General features: G+C 39.3%; 1 long non-coding RNA gene across 1 annotated transcript; it reads right to left on the bottom strand.

The window, feature by feature from the left end:
• Positions 1-1,719: 1,719 nt before the first annotated feature.
• On the bottom strand, positions 1,720-4,102 carry LOC116587813. The gene is made up of 3 exons (XR_004284654.1): positions 4,046-4,102; positions 3,102-3,204; positions 1,720-1,941 (listed from the first exon to the last, which is right to left on the bottom strand). It is a non-coding gene; the product is annotated as an uncharacterized LOC116587813 (long non-coding RNA).
• Positions 4,103-8,479: the final 4,377 nt, after the last annotated feature.

An 8,479-nucleotide genomic window follows, 5' to 3' on the forward strand; every position in this document is an offset into this window, starting at 1 on the left:
TCTAATAACCCCACTACTGGGTATTCACTCAAAGAATACAAAACACTGATATGAAAATATATATGCACCCTTGTGTTTATTGTAGCTTTATATATTATAGCTAAGGTATGGAAGCAATCCAAGTGTCCATCAGTAGATGAATGGGTAAAAAAGATGTGAGTGTATATATAATGAAATATTACTCGACCATAAAAAGAATGAAACCTTGTGATTCACAACAACAGAATGGATCTAGAAGGTTCAAAGCTAAGTGAACTAAGTCAAGCAGAGAAAGACAAATACATGATTTCATTCATATGAGGAATTTAAGAAACCGAACAAATGATAATAGGGAAAAATAGAGGCAAGACAAGAAACATACTTTTTTTTTTTTCATTAACATATAATGTATTATTTGCCCCAGGGTTACTAGTCTGTGAATCATCAGGCTTATACATTTCACAGCACTCACCATAGCACATACCCTCCTCAATGTCCATAATTCGACCACCCTCTCCATATCGCCCTCCCCCGGGCAACCCTCTGTTTTGTGAGATTAAGAGACTCTTATGGAAGAAACAGACTCTTAACTATAGAGAACAAACTGACGGTTAGCAGAGGGGAGGTGGGGGGGGGATGGGTGAAATAGGGGATGGGGCTGAAGGAGTGTACTTGCTATTCGGGTGTTGTATGGAAGTGTGGAATCATGATATTGTACACCTGACGCTAACATAACACTGTTAGTTAAAACAGAATTAAAATGAAAAAATTGACTTTTTTAATTAAAAAAGACAAAAATTTGCAGAAATTACATTATGTTTATACCTAAAAAACAAAATAAAGAACTGAAACCTAAGGCACTTATAAGGTATTTACTTTGATGTTTTAGAGTGGACAACTTAGGATAGTTTCTTTTTTCACTTAATTTCTCATAGCATCTCTATATAGGAAATAATTTGGTCAGCCTAGAGATTATCTTTTCTGTAGATTCAAGACTCTTCTGTTAAGTCTGTAGGAAAACTGTCTCACCAGCAAACTATGAGTAACCACTTGGATTTTCCTCACTATGATCTGTTCCTTACCGCAAGCTCATGTAGTATCACATGTGGAAGCAACGGTTGGCTTAGATAAAATTGGAGAGGCAGGGAGCTAACCCACCTCACCCAGTCTCAACCTGCTGGCTCTCAGCAGTCCTGTACCCATGTATGGTGTTTTAGAGAAGCTCCCTCAGAAATGATGTAAAATGATTTGAGTAAAATAGGGTGTGTGCAAGGAGTTTTTCTTTGAAGAAAGTAAAGCAATTAATAGCACGGGCATGAATTTTTTAAAAAGACTTAATTGAAGTTAGAATTAGAAATAATCTATTATAAATTTGGTATCTGGAGTTGGGAAAATAATAATATGCTTCTAGAGATGAAGCGTTCCAATAAGAAAGCAAGTGCCTAGGGAATGATGAAGCTGAGAGAGTAAGGAAGGTAGGCGTTCAAGAAAAGGAGCAACTATACAGTAGCTGGGAGACCCCTGCAGGTGCAGAACCTAAGGCTGGGTGTGTATTTATGTATACTCAATACATAAATTAGCTCTCCAAAACAGAAGTCTTTGGGGGACCAGGACTCTCAATTAAATAACACTATGACCTGGCTAATGGGACTGTCCTTTAATTGGGTAAGCTTATTGGACTTCAATATAATAGGCTTACGACACCCTCTTCAAGTTGAATTGACTATGCATACTGTTAGGTTAGCTCTACATATGTGGTTAGCTGTGCATACGTAAAGGTTGGGAGAATTACTCATGTCTTGGCAGCTGCACTGTTGAACGCCAGGCAACCCTTGATAGGCGTCAACACTCTAGCCAACTGGCCCTATACCTAGAGAGGCTCCAATGTCAATGGAACCCTTCACCAGTCCATGTACTAATAGTGTGTGGCTGACCCCTGTTGATGACAGCATTGTTCCTCTCCTGCTGGGAGAGAAAAAAAATATATAATTTGTTAGGACGCATAAGATTCCAGATGAATGCTACATCCTTTTCTACCATATTAAGTATACTTTCCTGCAGAAAGACAAGTGACAGTAATTCCTTATTTCCTTTTATGGTAGTGATCCTTCCCCATTTTTCCCTACTAGACCTTAGGAACCCGAAGGTGACATTAATGCTTGTGGTTTTCTGCCCTTACATTGTCTAACTTTGTGTACAGTCACAGTTATTCAAAGGAAAAGAATCTGCTTGTAAATCTGTCTCTAGATTAGAAAGTTAATGCATGCCCTGCTAAAGTATATTTATCAATTGGTTACACTGTAGAAACTGAACCATTGCTTTAGGAGATTAAAACTAGCATTTTGCTACGCCATCACTATTCAGTGTTATTGGGGATCCTGTGGTAGGAATTTTCATGCTATATTGGAATTGGCTTTTGGCAGATTTAGGTTCCACTATTTATTTTTTCTTTGGCAAGTCATTTAACCTAAGCTGGACTGTGGACTCATCAGAGTTACGGGAATGATAATAATAGGTATTATATCAGGAGTTCTCTTGGGAATCTGTGTGGTGCTAGTGAATTTGTTTTGTTAGCTCTGAAGGCCTCTTAAGCAGAAAAGTCATTCTAAAATGACCTCAGTGATTTTGTTCCCCTTAAATGCATAATATCAATCAAGGTTTGCACAATTTATATGTCATAAAACAAAATGTTTATAGCTCTGCTCCTCCTATTTATCTTCACAGATTGTCTAGAACCATTCAGTTCTTTTAACTGTAGTTTTAACAACCTTTTTAAACACACATTAGATATTGTGTGCCAGATAAAGCTATGAATGCCTCTGATGGTTCCATTTTGACATGTCCCACTGGCAGCACATAATGAATGCTCAGTGAGTATGTTCTGAGGAAATTCTGGGAACACAGCAACTAGAACATATGGTTCTGGCTCTCATTCCTTGCTATTTTAGTCTGTAGCATGGGGCATCAATGAGGGGGAGCTGGTAGACCTGGAGGGTTTTAGATTTCATTTATAGGGAAAGAGCAGGTCCAGGATTAGTTCTATCTAGGAAAGAGTCAGGGTACCATTGTAGAGGAAATCTTCTTTGTCCCTGAGGACTGAAGCGAAGTCTACAATTTTGTACCTGCCAGACTGGTCAGCTGACATTTCTTCAACATTTTCTTCAGCAAATGTTGCACCATCCAATTTTCTGTCATCTCGGAAAGGCTTGTCTCATCCAGCTGGCCCTGGAGGACAAGGGTAGGAGCAGTTACACGGGTGCATGGAGTTGCTCCCAGTTCCTGAGTTTCAGAGAGAGCTGTTACATGTTGATAGGTGGTCCAGGAGCAGAAAGCCTTGGCAAAGGGTGAACTAGTTGCCATTTTCTGACTTTCTATTGTTCAAAAGAACTTACAGCTTAATTGGACTTCCCAAAACATACTGAGACAAAGAGAGGTTACAACTCAAAGACATTAGCAATCTGAGAGGGGAAAACCAATCTGATTGTCTGGAACAAGCAGCCCTCATTGAGGTAGGGATAATAAAAAATGTCAATTAAGATCTTTCATAAAAAGCACTAGGCTCTCAAGTGAGTAAAGTTGGAACACAAGAAAGGACTTCTGTTTTGAATTTAGGAAACGTGGTCCATGACTTAAAAAGTCCAATAAAGAATTTGAAAAAGAAGATAGACCCTGTTGAAGGCACCTGGGTGGCTAAATTGGTTAAAGTGTCCGACTCTTGGTTTTGGCTCAGGTCATGATCTTAGGGTCATGGTCTCAGGGTCATGAGATCGATTCCTTGTATGGGGCTCTGTGCTCAGTGGAAGTCTGCTTGACACTGTCTCTTTGATCTCTCCCCCCACATAAATAAATAGGTCTAAAGAAGAAGAGGAGAAGGAAGAGGATGAGGAAGATAATAGACCCTGTTGGAAACAGAAGTGTGGGAGTGGAAGATCAGCTAAAGAAACAGCTCATCCCGCAAATAGGCAAGATACAGAAGCCAGAAGGGGAAAGCAGGAGGTAGAAAGGGCAGCTTCAGGACCAACGTGCAATCAGCGGGAGTTCCAGAGACAGGAAAAGGGTTACTTACCTAGACCACAGAAGAAAATGTCTCTGAGTTCAGCAGAATTTGAATGAGGAGATGAACTGAGCTGATGTAGTCTCAAGCAGAATTAAATAAAAGACACACCTCTAAAGGATAAAGAGAATGTACATAAGTTTCTACCCAAAAAGAACAATTCACTTACATAGAGGAAGGGATTCTAGTAGTATAAGAGTTCTTATTTATAGTTCTGGAAGCCCAAAGATCATGAAATAACAGTGAACAAAAAGAGAAGCACAAAAGGAGAAAAATTAAATGAAGATTTCATTTACCTAGGGAAAAATACACAAAAATATTTTAAGTAATCAATGATTAATTTGTGATGACAAAGCAAAAATGGAGAAAAGTGAAAATTTTGTTAACCAGCAAATCATACAATATGTAAGTTATTATAAATGGCTGAGAAGTGTCTCAGAAAAAAATGTATTTGTTAAAGATTTTTCTTTTTTTTTAAACAGAAGAGGCATTCTGTTGTGGAAGAAAACAAAGCCAATAGCCTAGAACTAAGGTTTATCTCAACAAAATCTAAGAGTTGGGAGTAAGGATGGGTCATAGGAAGATGACTCTGGAGGGAATATTTGATCTTGTTGAGCTGCAGCACAATAGGAAGAATTGGAAGATTACTTCTCAAACTCAAATATAATAATAGAAGAATAAAAGTTTGCTATTGTAGGAATGAGAAAATAATAACTATTCACATTAAAAAGCAATTTCCAAATTATTAACAGAGAGGAAGGAAATGAATGGAGACTTAAGCCAAAAAGATATTAAGAACGGGAAAAGAGGAAATGATCACAAACCACAACACACATTAAACATAACACGGAGGGAGTAAAATCACTCATTTAGTTATTCCATTAAATGTGAATGGGATGAAATCCTCTCTCCCGGTATAGGTTGCAGGAAGAGTGGTCAAGGAATATTGATCTCCTACAATGAAGATAAGGACATAAATATTTTGTCAAATGAATAAGTTTATATGTGCAATTTTCTAGATTTATTGTCTCAGTTTAATGAATATATTCGCTCTGTGATACAACTCCTTTTGTGAGTGTAGCTAAATATTTCTGTTGTGTGTCATCTCAATAGCAGGGGTCAGCCCTTTGTGGTGGACCTTATTCTCTGGGTCAGCCCTTTGTGGTGGACCTTATTCTCTGGGTCAGCCCTTTGTGGTGGACCTTATTCTCCCTGCACCAGTCCACAAGTGGGCCTAGGGGCCATTGGGCACAGGTATCACACATGAATTATGGGGTCAGGCCTCAGTTCCAATTCTGTCTGTGCCCTCCTCCTGTTGTGTAGTTCTAGGAGAGTGACTTCACCTTGGTGAGGTTCGGTTTCCTTACCCAGTGATGCAAACATTGATCTTGAACAGTCATCATGAGGCTTACATTTGTTGGTATCTGTAGAATTCTTTGGAAATTTCTGGCAGCACATAGCAGGTGCTCAGCGAATATCAGCTATTTTATTTTTCTTTTTTTCTATCCTCTAGACTCAATGTGATACATCTTCCCAAACAAAATGCACAGAGTGGGGTGAGCCATGTCATTCAGGCTTGGCATAGTCAGGGAAAGTAAGGAAACACAGAGGATCATAGAGATTCCAGAAATCTTCCCACACCATAGGTTGTTGTGGCTTTGGTGATGCAAGGGATAGCAGAAAGTGCACCTGTTAAAACAATGAAAGCCATGCCAAATCCAATGTATCCAAAGACAAAATATCCAATTCAGTAGTATCTGTTTAGACTACCTTTAACGTTCACCGGAATATTCTGTTTGGTAGCCACCTGAACTCCATTTTTAAGTATAGCTTTGACAATAATTTATAGCTTGCAGTTTTATTTCCTACACGCCATTACTTAAGATCAGTGAATAATTCAAGTTCATCCATCTCTCTCGCCTTTGCTGTGTCTTTCAAAATTGTCATTTTGAATAAATCCTTAAAAAGCCTGTTTTAGAATTTCAATTTAGAGTATTTCCACAAATATTTAGAAGATATTTGGCATTGGACCCTACACAGAGCAGGCTTTCTTTTTTCTTTCTTTTTTTTTTTTTTTTAATTTATTTGACAGACAGAGATCGCAAGTAGGCAGAGAGGCAGGCAGAGAGAGAGGAAGGAAAGCAGGCTCCCTGCTGAGCAGAGAGCCTGATGTAGGGCTCGATCCCAGGACCCCAGGATCATGATCTGAGCCAAAAGCAGAGGCTTCAACCCACTGAGCCACCCAGGCGCCCCCAGAGGAGGCTTTCAAAGGCAAATGAAGCTTGCTCCCTGACCTCACAAAACTCAGCATATAATGAGAACATAAGCAAGTAAATAAACAAATCAGGTATAGGAGGTACTAACATGCATAGACAGGAACCTGCCATTCCAGGAGAACAGGAAGGAGAAGGCTTTCCCTCAGACATGAAGAGTTAGGGTGAGTGATCTGTGAGCCTCGTCTTAAAAGAGGGTTAGACTCAGGACAGTAGATTAAGCGCAGTAAAATGGAGGCATCAGAGGAGTGACGAAGGAGAGCAAAGGCAAGGTAGGCATTGGCAGCAGTGAAATAGTGGAACCAAAAGGCCAGGGGTCATAGAGAGCTCTGTCAAATGAGTGCCTGTGAACATTGACTAAAGAAATAATACGAACAACCTTTACTAGAACTTCATGGCAATGCTTCTCACAAAGACATGGGCTCTGTGATTCCTTGACTCCTTCTTAACCCGATTGTGTGATTCTGATTCCACCTGACAAAGTTCCTGAGGATTTTGTTGTTCAGACATATGTTCTCCTGAATAGAGACTATTAGAATCTCTGGAATGGGTAGAAGCACATGAAGTTTTGCCAGCATCATGTTGTTATTCTCTCCATTGAGAATCACTGCAGTAAACGGAGGTGTCAGGGTTCCTCCCCCTCTGCCTTCAAAACCAATTACTGAATCGATCCAAATCCTCCAGGCGTCCAGAGTTTGTCTCTTTGCAGGAGTCAGTAGACAACCCCCTTCTAATTTCCTGGGTCCACTCTCTCAGCCACCTTCCAGTTCCGAAAATCTCCACTCTGTGAGCACCATGGAAAAACTCTTGTTTTTATTTGTCACATAGTTTCTAGCCCAAATCCCTACACTCCTGCAAAAACTCATTCATGGACATAAGAGACTTTTTTAGTCTTTTAGACCACCTGTCAGGATCAGAAGGAACAAGATAGTTATGCAATCAAAACACTCTTGGTTTGTCTTTATTTTGAGGTGTCAATACCAGTTTATTTAGGGGTGAAGTTTTTAAAGTGGCAGGGAAGGAAGAACATAAAAGTGAATTTCAAAAAAATTTTTTTTTAGTAAGTGGATTTCATTAAGCTGGTAATTTTGCTAAAACTATATGTGCTTTTATGCAAAGACAATGTAATTTTTGTACACAGAAAGTATCCATTAAAGTGTGTATGTGTGTGTAACGCGCACGCGCGCGCACACACACACACACACACACACACACACATGCCCCAGAGTGAAAAAATGAGCAAACTCTTCTAATATAAGACAACATTCAAAGTACAGAAGTATTGTGTGGGTTTTAGAAATCATCCATAGATTACTTTTAAAAAGAAAAAACTTTGCTCTTTTTAAAGTTAAAATTTAGGATCTTAATATGTATCTAAATTTAATTATGTAGCTCTTACAGTAGTATTCTCTTTGTGGGAGGAACCCACAATTTCTCCCTTTGTCTTAGGTATTTTAGCAATGGTTCACATGCCCTGAAGCATCAGAACTCTTATCAAATACATTTTTGCATAAGACCAGAGTCCGTTTCATCATAGTTGGGGAAAAGAATTTTGTTGTTGTTTTGGTAGAGTCTGTCCCCCTGTTATTTCTTTCATCTCTTTAATCTGATTCTAGTGAAGTCTGTAAGGCCAATCCATTAGCGTTCTCTCCTACAAAGTCCTGGGAGCAGGGCTGGTAAATTCTTTTATTTTCCATTGAGTTGTGTTGTGATTTGATAAAATGGGAGATTTGTTTCTTTACTCATCCTGGCTACAGGAAAGAAAAGGCAGGAGCACTGAAATTCCAATTCCAAAGGCCTATATTTTTCCTTTTTATGCCTCCATTTTAATCTTCCAGCATTCATCACCCCCCTCCCTCTGAAAACCCTGTGTTTACTTTTGAACAATGATCAGCCAGTAAAATCTTAAACTTGGCAGCAGATCAAGCTGTCCCTAAATGAGCAGGGCAGCTCTCCACAACCCAAAGAGGGGCAGGTGGCTCTTACAGGGACACTTCTCATAGGCTTTACAGGAGATTATAACTTTATAGATTGGCATTAGGCCTGTAAAGCAATGATGATTCCCAGAAGTTGGAAAAAAAAGAATGGGGAAGTATGTTGAATAAGCCTGGATTGTTGCCACTTTGAATGAAGCCTTCTTAAATTCAGAGCCCAGCAGCTCTCTTGTCGTTTT

Source organism: Mustela erminea, chromosome 4 (genome assembly GCF_009829155.1).
Source record: "Mustela erminea isolate mMusErm1 chromosome 4, mMusErm1.Pri, whole genome shotgun sequence".
Classification (NCBI taxonomy): Eukaryota; Metazoa; Chordata; class Mammalia; order Carnivora; family Mustelidae; genus Mustela; species Mustela erminea.